Source organism: Cyanistes caeruleus, chromosome 2, assembly GCF_971803275.1.
Source record: "Cyanistes caeruleus chromosome 2, bCyaCae1.hap1.1, whole genome shotgun sequence".
Lineage (NCBI taxonomy): Eukaryota > Metazoa > Chordata > Aves > Passeriformes > Paridae > Cyanistes > Cyanistes caeruleus.
Genome location: NC_141702.1, coordinates 81,477,336 through 81,493,104, shown reverse-complemented (window position 1 = coordinate 81,493,104; position 15,769 = coordinate 81,477,336). Strand labels below are relative to the sequence as shown.

General features: G+C 36.2%; 1 protein-coding gene across 1 annotated transcript in view; it reads right to left on the bottom strand.

Annotated features, from left to right (window-relative positions):
• Nucleotides 1–15,769, bottom strand: part of AKT3 (AKT serine/threonine kinase 3) — a 149,852-nt gene that overhangs the window by 96,862 nt on the left and 37,221 nt on the right. The gene's annotated exons all lie outside the window — the stretch shown is intronic.

Here is a 15,769-nt window from a genome sequence, read left to right as displayed (position 1 = left end):
AATGAAGTAAGAATTTAATTGTTGGTAAGAAAAAGAAAGCCTCTTTTCAGAAAGTCTGCCTTTTGTGGCAAGGGCTCCATACAGGCCGTGTACATGACTGCCTATTGCAAAAATCAAACATTTAGGGCTGCTATGATAGGAGATGCAAAGCAACAGAGGAGCTGCAGCTCACAGACTGGGTGACAGAGCAAGCTAAGAGACCTCGCTAATGGGAGCAGTCAGACACCCCCAGGTTTAGAAATAATTAGCAGTGAACAAAGGAGCAACTAAAAAGTCTGCCAGAAACAACCTGGCGTGGACAATACAGTATTCAAATCAAACACTCCAGAGCACCAAAGCCTGCAAAAGGGTGACCACTAAAGCTGTAACTGCTCATACAGCCCTGGCAACTGGGGCCAGTGAACTACCCTGTCAGTGAGGCAGGGCACCAACAAAGCACATGAAAGACAACTAGAGGAACAGGAATAGTGGCAGGATACTTTGGCATGGCCTCATAGCCACAGGAGATTTGGTTAATGGCTATTGCAAAATGTTTTGGGCATGGTTATTGACATTATTACCTGCATTACTGATGATTCAGACTTCCCAAACTGATCTTTCATTGTCTTTCACTCCTTTTCATTATTTGCTGTAATGGGGAAGTATTGTTTACAGACCAGTTAGAAAATGTAATTTAGTGTCTTGGTAAGAAATTAAGTTAGTGACATTCAAGTGTTTCTCTAAAGACCCCTCAAACACCTAACAGCATCCTTCCTCACAGACCAAGCTTCTAGAAGGAATGCACTCTCCCTACAAGAATATGTGCTGTAAGCTGTGTTTTCTGGCTGCCTCCATATTTGACATTCCTCCTAATTTCCTGGAAAAAGATAATCCCCAAAACATACAAGATCATAAGCTTACATAAAACATACATACTCTGTGAAATCCTTCAGCAGACTGGGTGACAATAATACTCCAATCAACTGCTTTGCTGTTTAACAAAGAAAGCACTACTTGTAGAAATATTTTAAATAAATACACTTTCAAAAGAAGTTTGTTAAGCAGGGCCACGTAATAAATAAAACACTGTAATACACTTACAACTAAGGCGGACTACACAAAATTTGCTGACACCAAAACACCCATGGCATAGTAAGCATACTGTGATGGAGATCAGAGTCCCCTGTACCACTCTAACCACAGCACAGCAACTCTTTTAGTGGTGCCCACTGTCACAGCCCCAAGGCAGCGCAAAGCAGTTCCTCCTCTTCTCTCCCATTCCCAGCACGGACAGGGGCTGTGAGTGGCTTTGGGAGCAATGCTTGGGGCTGATGTCATGCTGGAGGCTGCAGAGAGAAACAGTGCCAGTGTCAAACCCTGGCACTGTGTAGGGGATCAGCACAGGAGGCAGGTTGGAAATCTGGCCTGGGACCAGCGAGACTTTAGATCACAATTTCACTCGAGAAGGCAGCTGTAGCAATAAACACAACGTTCGCTTCTGTTCCACGGGATGTCTCAAATGTAAACATTCACTCTATAGCTGAATTCCCAGTTTACATTACACTAAGCACAAAGAAAAAGAAATGCAAATAGCTAACCTCTAGTAAGGCTAATAAATCTCTAAGTGTTGATTCCCAAATACTTTCAGATAATTCCTTTCCCCACTTCCACAAAGTACCTTTGGAGTGACATCACTACGGTTTTAAACAGAAAACTACATTTATGACCCTGAGAAGTTAAACAGAAGGAAGAAACAATGAATGAGATCATCTGAGGAGGGGGGGAGATGTTTCTTTTCACGAATTACCACCACTTTCTTTTTTCCCTTTTTTTTTTAATTTTTACTTTAAAAAAAATTTGCATCCTAAAGCTTTTCTCAGTCTCCATTATGTAACAGTTCTTTAGGAAACAGCCAGCTACCCTGACAACTGGGATGTTTTGCCAGAGTGGCTTTGTCTAAATCCTAAAGCAGTACTTGGCTATGCACTGAGCCCAGTGCCTGCCTGTGATCTGAATGCCAATTAAGAGTGCTGCCCTTCTTGTCTGACAAGTCAGAGACTTAAAGGTCCATCTGAGGTCAGTTAACTGTCTGGGCTACTTTTGTGAGCTTAAGAGACTAAGAAACACAGCCAACAACACAGTCCTTTAAGTGTCATGCTGGGCAAAGACCATTTCATGTACAATTGTCATTACATTTTATTTAAAGCAGAAAGAAAACTATTCATGTTTTACTTCAGTTTGCTTTCAAGTCTTACTTTCATTCCTTGCATCATCAGTGAAATTCAACCTACTAGTGGACAGGTAGTAATGAAGACTAAACTACTTGTACTTTGAAGTCAATCAAATAAACATTCTTGGGTGCATCAGGTGGCCAGCAGGTCGAGGGAGATGATCCTGCCCCTCTACTCAGACATTGTGAGGACACATCTGGAATGCTGTGTTCAGTTCTAGGCTCGAGATCAAGACAAGGAGCTATTGGAGAGGGCCCAGCGGAGGCCACAAGGACAATATGGGGTCTGCAGCATCTCTTTTGAGGAGAGACTGTGAGAGCTGGGCCTGTTCAGTCTGGAGAAGAAAAGCCTGAGAAGGATCTCATTGATGCATATAAATATCTCAAAGACGGGTGTCAAGAGGATGGTGCCAGACTCTTTTCAGTGCTGCCCAGCAACAGGATGAGGAGCAACGGTCATAGACCAAAACACAAGAAATTCCACCTCAATACAAGAAAGAACTTGTTGCCACTGAGGGTGGCAGAGCACTACAACAGTGTGCCCATGAAGGTGGTAAAATCTCCCTCTCTAGAGATATTCACAACCTAAGTGGGCACGTTCCTGTGCAACCTGCTCTAGGTGACTCTGCCTTAGCTGGGGGGTGGTTAGACTGGATGATCTCCAGAGGTCGCTTCCAACCCAAACAATTCTGTGATTCAAAATGTGTATCCAAAATTCAATTAACAGGATAAACAAAAATTCATAGTGAAATACAAAATAATTCCAGTTTGGCATATGCATACTAACTCTACTGTACAGGCTCTATATTATTTGACTCTCCAGCTTTCCTATGTGCCCCCATTCAAACAAATCCTATATCCTATACTCTTTTTTTTTTTGTTGTAAATCATGAAGAACAGTGCAGGAGGCCAAAATGCACTCAAAATGCTGTTTGCCTGGATTTGTTATAAACAACTTGAAATACTCTTCTTTTGACATTTTCAAGATATCTTTTAAGATACAAATGTATATTTAATTTATCACTATCAGGAGTTACAAGGAAGGAGTAATTTCCTTTCCATTCTTTCTTATACTTTCTTCTTTTGGAGGCAGAGAGAATTATCTGGTAGCTACACAAAATGTTATTTTCCTCCTTACTATTGCTTTTCATGTAAACAGTGAAATCTTTGTCTTATGAGCTCGTCTGTGAATGCCAGATTTTTTGTAAATATTTAGCTAAAACTATGAGCTGAGACAATTTTCTAATCTAATAAAGTATCATTTACATTGTCTGTTTCACCACCTTTCCATTGTAATTGGCATTTTAAGCTTCAGTTCTTCTCATGGGAAGTTACAGTTTAAACACTGAATTTTTTACACATGAGCATCTTTAATAAACCCCCAAAGGAAACAATACCTTGCTTTCCAGGATGATGAAGACAACTAAATTTTGCACAAGGTACTACTCTATCCTTTCCATGAAGGCTTAGTGATAACCCACATAACTGAGTATTAACATATATTCCAGAGATAAGATGAAGAAGAATTTGATTGTGGCTATTGATTTTTACAAGGCATTTTAATTTTAGACATTACAGTTGAAACATTAATAAAAAAAATGAAAAAATCGGTCATTAACTTGTCAGATAATACCACAAATTAAAGAGATATTTAAAGGAACAGTTTCCCTGAAACTAAGGCTAGATCTCCCACTGAGAAAGGCTGCTAATATGTGTTTGAACTTGCAAATTCTTCCTTGTACAGCTACACTAAGAACTTACTGTGATATATTTTTGGCATATGATCATGAGGAGGAGATTACATTTTTCCTTTATTTTACCTACAGTAATTCATTCATTCTGAATGTTACTGAGAGCAAGAGGGAAAACTGGTGTGGAGTAACGCTTACGTAATTGACAAAATAAAATTCAGTGTGATATTTATAAATACATAGATGTATACTTAAAATTGCATTATAAATACTGAAATGAGAGCTAGGTTATAGAACTGTCTTTCTACAGAAAGAATTTAATCAAGCATGTCTTGTATTTTTTTCAGTCCTTTATTATGATATCTTCATTTTCCTCATATCTCAAAATGTACATCCTAATTCCTGACCAGAAAAGGAATTGCACCAATATATCCCTACAAAAAACTTATACAGAATATTCTCAAATCTTCCTCCCAACTTTTAACTCAGGGTTCCAGTACTTCTTCCACAGATGTCTACAAAACACTGGATGCACGTCTCATATTATAGAACTCATCTCTGAAGCTTCTAGCTTTTATATGACACATCTTTAACTCATGTTCAGTCTTCCACATTCACAGGCTGTTGAGGTCTTGTGGAAGTCTTCCCTTTTAATTAAGTGCTGAGCAAAACGCTTCTTAAGTCAGTGTTGTAAAAAAAACCTCAGACCTCACAGAACTGCAACTGAAATTGCATCAACATTAGCATAAACAGTGCCTCAGGGCCAAAACATCAAATTTCCATTACATAAAACCGAGGCATTCTTTGCCCCAAATAAGTATTCTGACCTTCCAAAATAATCAAGGCAGCCTTTTTATGACCATGGAAAAATAACCCTTTTTCTAATGACTTTCACAACCTCGAAAAAAGCTGCAGCAAGTTTCTGAGGAAATAAATAAATAAATGAATAAACCCTGCACCAATCTGTTACCCTGGGTATTCAATCTTCAGCCATGCTTACAGTACGACTGAAAAGCACATGCCTGACACCCCTTCCACAGCAACACAAACCTTCACATTCACAGTTGGTGGACAAACCACTGACAGCACTGGAAGACAAACTCCTTGTGGAAGAAATTCAAAGCTTCCTCCACTTTGAAACTTCCTTCAAAGTTTCAAATAATCAATTCCCCGGTGCTCTTGTCCAGGGGTGAATTCCCCATGGTTTTTAGAAAAGTGAATTTTCAAAGTTTTGCAGCTTTTGTGTTAGACCAGAACTACACTACTGATTTATCTTATCAGCCTCCTGATTGTTGGTGAGCATCAGGAAAAGCAATATATTGGATGAAAACTATTAAGAAAAATAACATTATGAAACTAACTGCTTACTTTGATTTCCCTCTTTTGTCTTGTCTCCCAGTATCCGTGCAGCATCACACTAGTCATAGGAGAAACTATCCTACATACTGACATCACTTACAACCCTCTGAATAAATGACCACAACATCCACATCCATTAACACACAAAATTGTTGTGCTCAGCACTACGCAGCAGCAGTTGAAACACATAATTTCAAAAGGATGTCGACCAGCAGAGTATCAGCTGATGTCAGAAATACAAAAAGGCCATGCAGGTTTGACAGAGTCTCACTATTAAAGCACATTTTACTTGGGGAAAAAGACCCAAACAAACAGATTTTTATATATTTAGGATACCTATTGTGATGAATATTTATATATTGTGAACAGCAGAGCCGCAGTTTGCTATGTGAAAAAAAGTTATATAAGTAAGCCACCTTATCTAGGCAATTTCATCTGGATTCACCTTTTTAGGAATTAAGAAACAAAATATATTTTCTCCAACTGCTTTTTTCTCCCTCAGTTCTTCTCCAGTCTTGGCCATTCTGTAACTTTATTTCTAGCCCTGATTTTATATTTCAATCTCCTTTTACTCACTTTGTGTAAATACAAATATACTGTTCTTTCAATATTTCAGGAATTGCCTCTAAAACAAACCCCCAAGGTTCATTCAAGCCCACAAACATAAAGAGACTTAGTAGAACAATTTTCTGCAACATTAAAAGCCACTGTGCTACGTTATCTTCCAGTGCGAAGGTGTCCACTTCATGAAATCTGTAAGAAGCAATTGTAAAGAAAGAGATTATCCTTCATACAATAAACATCATGCATATGAGAACAAAAGTGGGGTTCACAACTGATTAACATTCCCTACCTTTTGCTAAAAACTTCGCATATGAAAAGGAAAAAAAGGAAAAGTTCTCAGAAAAAGAAGATTTACCAAAGATACATTTCAGCATGCTGAACAACTGTGTGATTTTGAGATTAGGTGAAAACTTCTTACATGCTTTCACAAGAAATTCCATAAATGTCTGATGCTGATCATCACCGCTCCTTTCCGATAACTTCTGACCTTTCCACAGTGGCCCATGTGTACATTCACTTCCTCCTCTTCAGACAACTCTGACTTTAAAAGGATTTTAATTACTACAGATATAAAAGTTTGATGTTTTGAGGATTTTCTCCCAAGTGGCTGTGTCTTTATAAAGACTTTTCCTGCTAAAAGACAAATGAGTTAAGCAGTGTAAAAAGTAACAGCTCTCCTTCAAAGCAAATACTCTCTGCTTTCTCAACTACCCTTTCTAACTTTTGGTACTTCACAAAGGATAGTCTACCTTTGCGTTTGTTTAGATGTGTTGGAAATTCAAGAAGTGTTACCTAGGCAAATTTTCTGAGCCATCCTGATCTCCTCTACACTCTTCCAATATTAATATGTCTTAAAGAAATTCTAATTTGTGTTCCAAATGAGATCTAGAAAAACTGAAAACCAAAAATTTAACATCTGAATTGAGCAAATTAGTATAAACTACTCCCAAGGAAAAAATCAGTGGGCAAGCAATTAAGCTTGGAAAAATTGTAAAAACAGCCTCTGTAGAAAGAAACAACATCAGAAATGTGAGGTTTCTTTTTTAAGAGTTAGTAAGCATTTAGATCAGAAATAATTCCAATTTATATAGACTGCTTAGGCTTCCAAACAACACTCAAAAATGTCCTTAACCTAAAAATCCGGACAAAAGGAATGACCTTCACAATAAAAATGAATGAAGTAAGTTTAAACAATCAGAAAGCAGGTATAAAAAGTCAGAGTAAGTGGCCAGTTTTCACAATGAAAATCAAGGTCATCACTGGAAACTTTGACTGACCTACACTTGGTTCCAATATATCAGAGATGATCAGTAAATGAAGGCAAGGGATGGTGAACCAAGGCTGATGATGACACAAAATTGTCCTAGCTAGTAAAGAGGAAAGCCAGCTGTGAAGAACTGCAGAAGGTCTTAACATCTTCCCTTTTTTATTTTATTTAATTTTTTTTTTAACTCTTCTCTAGCATTAAATATTAGCCACTATCAGAGGCAAGACATGCAAGAGAGTAACCACTGGTGCTCGTCCTAGTTTCTTGTTAACTTGCAGGAGAATGAGTCACCTGTGACCAGACAAAACCAAACCAAGTCAATAGTCAGCTCCTAGGTGAGTGTTCCAGGACTTGCACTGTCATGACATCTACTTTGGAGATGGATAATTTTAAATGGGTTCTGTTTGCTTCTAATGGGTTTTCATGAATGGTACTTCTAGGCAAGGATCTTCAATTCAGTATCAAAACATTTTAGAGATTCTTTCTCAAATCCTGGTCTCTATCTACAGCTGGAACCATAAACCCTTGGAAACAGAGGCCAGGACTCTCAAAAAATAGAATCAGAGCATTTTAACTTCTGAGCACAAGTGCTATAACCATGACTACTGTTTATTTCAAGTCTAGATGGAGAGAAGAAAAGTAATTTTCCTGTGTGAATCTTAGCTCTTTCATACTGTTTCAGCAAGAACTGGCTACACTTAAGCCAGATTCACTTCAAAACACAATTTCCAAATTACATCACACTCTTATAGACTTCTTACATTAAGAGAAGCAGTTGTGAAAAGGAAGTAACAACTCTGCTCCCGCACACCTAGAGAGCCTTGTCAGACATCAAAGATGAAGAATACAAACTATTTTCTTACCACCTGTGCAAAGAAAAAACCCAAGTGTCGTCTACTGTTAACATCATTCTCTCGTCATCTGGACTGCAGACTTCCAGAGTGCTAAACACGATGCCGGACATACTCCTCCCCTGTGTGCCGATTATCTACGCAGTCACACCATACACGTTATTTTGACAGACCAACAAGTCTGGACTTCTGGGGCAATCAAGAAATTACCACTACCCATTTTCTTTGCACAGTTAATATTAGAAATTATTTTCAAAAATTACACCTGGTGTTACATAATTTTAAGGCTTTGATTTATCAAAATTCAGGTAATTTTATTCCAAATAAATAAATAATTACATGTATGTATGCACTTTACAGATACTCTAAAACACATTCACATTTTAAAAGCTGTTTGAGCTCTGTATTGATTTACCTACTATGTTTTGTCAAATAAATGGAATATTCCTGTTCAGCTTATATACACTTAAATTATAAGTCAGTATTTTGAAACCTTTCCTTACCATGTAAATAAATTCCTTTAAATTACAGTCTGCTTTTCAGGGAAGAATATATCAAGATTTTTCAACCACTTTATCTTCCTCCTTCACAGTGTAATAGTTATCAATCTCTGGAACAAAATCTGAGATTGTTAAAGGGAAGCATCCCCATATTCAAAGCATGAAGGAGCACACAGAAGCATGACTTACACCACCTGCTTGAACAGTAACCTCAGCAGTCTGAGCCAATTCCCATATCACCTACTGGTACCGTTTCCACTAATTTATCTGAATCTGAATACAAGTTAATACTGAAACAAGTTAAGCCAGTTATTTCTCAGGGAATTAGAGGAAGGTACACGGTCATGCTATTGTATGAAGACATTATAAGAAAATTTATTGAATGTGAAAGATCTACATTCATTAGGCTTTGAGATTTGACTTGGAACTTGCCATTTGGCAGAGAATTCATTGGATATCAGAGATGTCTGTAGGTAGAGCCATACAGATGTTACTAATACTAATATTTATATACAGCTATATATACTCCATATCTGCTAGGATAAGACACGTTGAGCCTGGCAGCCCAGTTCACCGAAGGCATGTTACACAGGCCACTTTCCCTCCCCTGATGTAGAGACCAATTGTTATTTCCTGCAATTGCTCCTTCTGACAACCAGTTTTCTGCAACAGAATGAGAGCAGTGGGGCTCTTGCTTGCACTGCAGGTATTACCTTTAATGATGTCTGGGAGACGTCAGTTTATTTAGAATTATTCCATGTAGACTGCTTCCTTCATCTCTACTGTCATCAGGAGAGAGATGAAGGAAGCAGTCAACATGGAATAATTCACACCAGGACAAATGCACTGCAGAATTCTGAATGAGGCAATGGGGCAGCAGGTGATAAAAAGAACAAGCTGGCCAGAGTGGGTACTTGGATGGCTGGATCATTTAGAAGTTGAAAGAAATTCAAAATTGTCACAGAAATGAGCTGAAAGCACGGAACAACAGCTGGGATTCAAAATGTTCTGAGAAGACCCAGAGAAAGAAGAGGGCCAGATTTGAACTGCATACATGCAAATGAAGAGTAGCAGGACAACCAAAAGAAGAGAATATTAATCTTGAAGGAAAGGGCAGATAAGGGCTTGTTACAGCCACCATTTATATGTTTCAAGGGCAAATGTCTGTTCTAACCCAAACTGAGAGATAACTCCACATGCTACAGTTACCTTTCAGTTGGCTTTTAAATAGGAAGTCACATCTCAAGTAAACTCCTTTAGAAGGCTGGCCAGGTAGTTTCCAAGTAAAGTATTCAAAAAGTTAAAAAAAATGCCAAAACTAAAGCTGACTACACAGGTTTAATTTCAGATACATATATATCAGCATGGGAACTCAGCTCCTGTCACTAAGCAAAAAACTACTCAGTGTTTCCTTTATTCTTTAGGAGTTGGACTCAACTTTGCTTCATAATGTCCAATGTCTATTAATCTCCAGCATATACGTTGAATTTAAGGACCGTGACACACATTTACCTATTAAAAAGTTTGCTGTGTATGCATATTAAATATAGTCTTAATTCTATACGTATATATTTGACAATGAATTTTCCATGTTACATGATTATTTACCTACATTTTAATTCATCTTTTTATTTAAAGGAGTAATGGTTGGCATACTGTATTTTTTTCTTGCATTTCTGTGTCTAGAGATCTCCCCAGAGGAAAAAAAACAAAACCACAAACAACACCCCAAAAAAACCAACCAAACAAACAAAAAATACAGTAACAACACAAGGAGAACCCCCAAACTCAACGGCAACTGCAATAACAGTATGCAACCACAGTATCAAAAAAAATGAGAACTGTAAAGTGAGAGAAACTGTCCCAGCTTATATTTAATAAAAAATACATGAGTGCAATTTTTGCAGTATTGGACTGCTGAGGGAAACCTAAAAAGAAAACGAGCAATTTCCCTTACGTATTTTCTTCAACTGCTTATTTTTTCAACAGGTAAAAAAGAGTTTTAAAAAAAATTCCTGTTTTCTTGAAAATTAAAAAAATCCTTGCAAACAGTTCATATTTCACCCCCTGCCCCAAGCAAAATCCCAAACCACAGAAAAATTACAAACACAGTTCTGCTTCTCAATAAGAAATGTCATATGCCAAATGTGATATTTTAACATTTGAGTGCTTGGAATTATTTCAATACTCAAAGCTGAAAGACTGTTTTAAATATAAAACAAACAAATAATAGTGGTTTCTTGCTTTCTGCTCTTCTGAATTTCTTTTAAAAAAATAACATTATGGGGCTCATGTCAGGCAAATTAAGCTTATGCTGTCATCTAACACCTCTAACAAAGTGATCAGCAACAGAACAGGAATTTATTCTACATTATAGCCATCTCCCATATGAAACTATGAAGTCTGTCTTTCATGTCTCTTCATAAACTAGTGCTCATTCCACATGTTATAGAATTTAACTGGTATGATGTACGTTCTCAATAAAATATACTTTATCTTTCTAAACAAATGCAGAATGCAAATTTGTCTATCATAACAAACACATTTGTATACCTGTTTTTCTAATTATTAGTTTCATAACTTATGACTAAGTGACACTTAACTGAGGGAGTGGTCTGATGGTGATTTATTTTAAATTTAATTCATCAATATTTTCCTTCCTCCTATAATTTAAACAGCTATCAGTAACCACTAAGAGAAACTCAAACCTTCCACTTAGCATATAATTGTGTTCTTTATACAGTATGCTTTTATTGTCATCCATGAAAAAAACTAGTTTTATCAATCAATATACCATAGTATTTTGCAGTAAAATGGTATCTGGTGAAGAAAGAAAAATATCAGAATGATCTCTTTTATCTGACTGATGCATAATCAGTGATCCTTCCTCTACAGATGGCTATGAAAGCATCCAAAAATGCTTAGATGTGAGAGTTCATCATGTGCTTCAAGATGCTTTTATTTTTTTTTAATCAGATTTTTAACATACACACTCTGCCGTGATCACTGGTCCGTTCTGGGCTTCAGTGATTTTTAACAATAAATACGGAAATATGTGAATAGCTAAAATCTTGATCTCATCACATCTGGCCCCACAGTTCATGCATCAGAAGTATAATATTGATGATTTCAGATGCGAGCACTTTGTAATTAAGCACACCTACTTGTAGGCAAACAGGTTAAAATAAAACCATACAAATGTCACCTGTAGAAAACAGATAAAATAAAAATATACAACTGTCTCATGTACACAGCACATCAGGCTTATCAAAATTGAACATCAAGTGTGAACTGAGTGAAGGTTAAATCTGCCTACCCCACCCCATCACTCTACCTGTACTGTCAACAAGTACCCATCACTTCCTGTTACCAAAAGAGGAACTTATTCACAAAGTTCACTTTAGTTAGTCAAAAACTCCACACACCAAGAAACATATTAAAGCTTCCTTCTTACAAAAACGACCAAAAAGAGGAAACTAATCACTGTGGAAAAGAATGCCCAAATGACATTGTGCATACTGCTGAATGCCTCGGCTGCGTGAACAGGGCGCTCTCATGGCACTGAGGAAGTCTTGTCTTCCTCAGGCTGTTTTCCTCTCCACTGATACCCCAGATATCAAGACATAGCTCCCCATTTGCTCCTTCTCAGCACTATGAGATTTTCTCCAAGTATCAGCACAGTTTTTTCACTCTCCTGTAAGAAATAGATGGCCACATTAAAATAATAATTGCTACCATACTCCTAGTAGCAATTAAAATCCCTGTGACCCCTTCTTCATTCTGTAGCCACAGTAAAGGCTGTATGACAAAGCTTCAAAACTGAAGCCACAGCTACTATGAAGACAGATGCTGTGATAATCCAGCATCCTCTCCAGCAAAGCAAAATTTATGAGCAACAGCTCCTTTAGAACCAAATTAACTATCATTTTCATTAAAAAAAAAAAAATAAGCCAACCCACAGCTTGCATTTCAGTTGATACTGAAATACAGAAAAAAACATGACTTGCAAAACAATTCTTATTCATCTCATAATACAATTCCTGTGTAGTCTTCATCAACATGCATCCTTTATCTTCTCCCACCACAAACAGCCGCTTTCTCATGCATCCATTACTTTCTCCATCCCTATCCAAAAACCACCCCGCCTTTCTCTTCCATTTTTTTCCTGATTTTCACCTGAAATAGTTTTATTTCCTTCCTCATTTAGATATCACCAATCACTAAATTATTCTATCCTGAATTTGTCATTCTGCGTGTTGATGCTGAAATAATAAAGATTGAAATTTGCTCTAGATTTTTACAATAGATAAATGAAACTTAAAACTAGGTAAAGCTTCTGATTAACTACAAAATACAATACTTGTTTACTTTTTTACAATCTTTATTTACAGCCTCCTAAGGAACAGCAAAACTGCTTCATAACTGTTCCTAAGGAACAGCAAAACTGCCTCAAGAAACATAATACAGTTTATTAGGGATATGTAAACTGAATCAGAAAGTGTTCCAAAAATACCTCTGTCCTCCTTTTTATGACACAATTTATTACAATAGCTGATTAAAATAAATTTCAATATATTACATACAGGGGGAGCAACATGCATTTTCTATCAATCTCTCAAAAATATTTTACACTCCTATTTTGGGGACATGCATCTAAACATTATGTGGCAAGTTTCACATTTTATAAAGTAGAGGTCAAAATGCACATAATCACAATTAATGCTACAAAAATCAAAAGGCTGTCACAGATTAACTGTCCGCCTCAGTAAATTTCACCAAGGTGCAACACCGTGGTGGCAATATTTTTTTAATTTCTTACAAACACATAAAGAATCCTATTTCATGCACGACAGAAAATGAGTTTAAATTGTAGTAACAAAGAACCACTAATAGAAGAAGTGAAAAAATGGAAAGTCTATATTTAACTTGGTGCTCAGTCATTAGAAAGGTGCCCCATAACGACCATATGTTACTCAAATATGTTATCACACCTACAATTTCATCATATGTCTCCCAAGAAATTAATTAGCTCTAACTTTTTCAACTTTGACAAAAATGTCTGCAGTAAGTCAGATTACTAGCTGTTGCAAATGCTTCAAAATTCAAGGCTTGCCTCAGCTTTTATTTAACCTTTTAATTACAATCATTGAATAACATTTGGAAGGCAGATGTTCCTTTTTTGCATATGTGGTTATTAATAACAAAGACCATTTATTTTAAATTAATATTATTTTTTCAAAATGCAATGAAGACGACCTTTATACATCAAAGAATGGATACATCAGCAACATTAAAATACCAGTTACCTTAATTAGGAGGAATAACCTGAAGAGAATGAATTCCAACAAAAAAATCACATAGTGTGATATATTTACAATAAAGAATTAGAGCAGATCAGGAATCTCTGCAGACCTGAATATACTGAATCAACACAGAAGAGCTCACCCTTTCAGCTGTCACCTCAGGTCAGAAAAAACAGTGAGAATTATGCTTAAGTTTGACATGGGCATGATAAGAATTGAGTCATTCCATATATGCTTTATATTCCATAAAATATAAGGGGAAAGTTGCAAGGATATTGCATCAAAAAGCAACGTTATATAACCTAAGCTAACAGTACCCACTAAAATTCCAAGTTTGGTGCATAGACTACACGGTCAAGCCTACTCCACAAGAAACCATAACAGTCTGTGGAGATGTCATTCACAAATCTGATTTATTTTGTTGTGCTAGCTAGAGAAAATCTGCAACATTTATTCCAACAACTTCTGAAGTCTAAAAAATTACCCAGTAAATCACTATCTATGGAAGAAATAATCAAGTTTTTTTAACACAGGCGTACCAATATTCTAAATGCTTTTATCACAAAACACTAAAGTTTCAGTCTTGGTATCAACAAAAAATAATAAAATCCATATTAATTTTACAATCTATACTTCCTCAATTCTTAAAAAAGTATTAGGAACATCAGTACAGAGCTCCTTGAAGAAAATTTCTACTTCCCTGTAAAATCATCAAATGTTTAAAGAGAAGGAGGTTACATCTCTGCTGAAAGCTTGTATTTAGAGTTCCTTGAGGACCAATACTATGAAGCCATTAATTTTGCACAGAATTAGCAACTAAAGGTTAAATGAAATCAACACTTTGAATGAAAAGGGTGAAACAATACTGTCTCAACCAATTTTTTATTAAGGTAGCATGACATAACACGTCACCATAAGCATAATTCAATAATTCATTATTTTCTCCTCCAAACTCAGAGAAAGGTTCCTATCAATTCATCCACTGTCAAAACTACCCGTTATACATACACAAACAAACATAAAGAAACACTGAAATGGAACATATTTTCCAACAGTTCTGAAGATGGCTAAGTTATTCTTGTGATTGTCTGTAGGTTTTACTAACCAATTATAAAAGTTAAACCCACCCTTTTTAAATTAAAGACAAAAAAAATTTAAAAATTCATTGCATCTAACAAACTCTAACTCTGTGTAATGATACCATAACTAATTTAAATTAATTGGAAGGAAGGAGGAAAGGGAAAAGAAATAAGAAAGAATCCTTGTTATTTTTATAAAGAAAAAACTTGAGTGGGGAAAGGGGGTAAAGGATGCTGAACTTTAATTCCACCTACTAATTTTCTCTATAAATATTTATATTTTAAAGTACAATGTGTCACTCTGCAGTACTTCTGGTTAAATCTGCTACTGTACAATTAGGAATACAAAATATCATGGGCCAATTATAGTACATGATCATATTCAAACAATTTCTATAGCATCAAAGATTCAAGGGCAATATGAGAGTATAAAATTGCTTTTAAAGTAAATATTGAAAATACTTTCAACATTAAAAAGAAAAATTAATGACTGAAAATTCATTAGTATAGCTGTACTGTAAATAAAATTTTTTAAATCACACTTAAAAATTAAAAGAAAAAAATACTGTCTAGACAAGCTTGCTAAAAGCAGTAAACCACTAATATCACCCACCCCTTAAGCTCACTCACACATTATAATTCAAAGTAATTTTTCTACATCTGATTTGAGGGGAATTGCCCTCAACACTGAAAGCCAAACCAACTGGACTATCTGTTGGCAGCACAACTAATTTTTAAGTGTTTATCCTACATGTTTCACATAGTAAATGAAGTTTCCCATATATAAGAAAAAGTCTGGTATGAAAACCATGCACCTCTGTGTGTTTCTACTTGAAATAGATAATGGAATTCACTATGTTTTTTCTAATAACCAGCCTCCAACACTTGAGTACACTATAATGACAGAAAAGCTGCTTCTTTGCCCTCAATTGGGCAGGTGTTGATT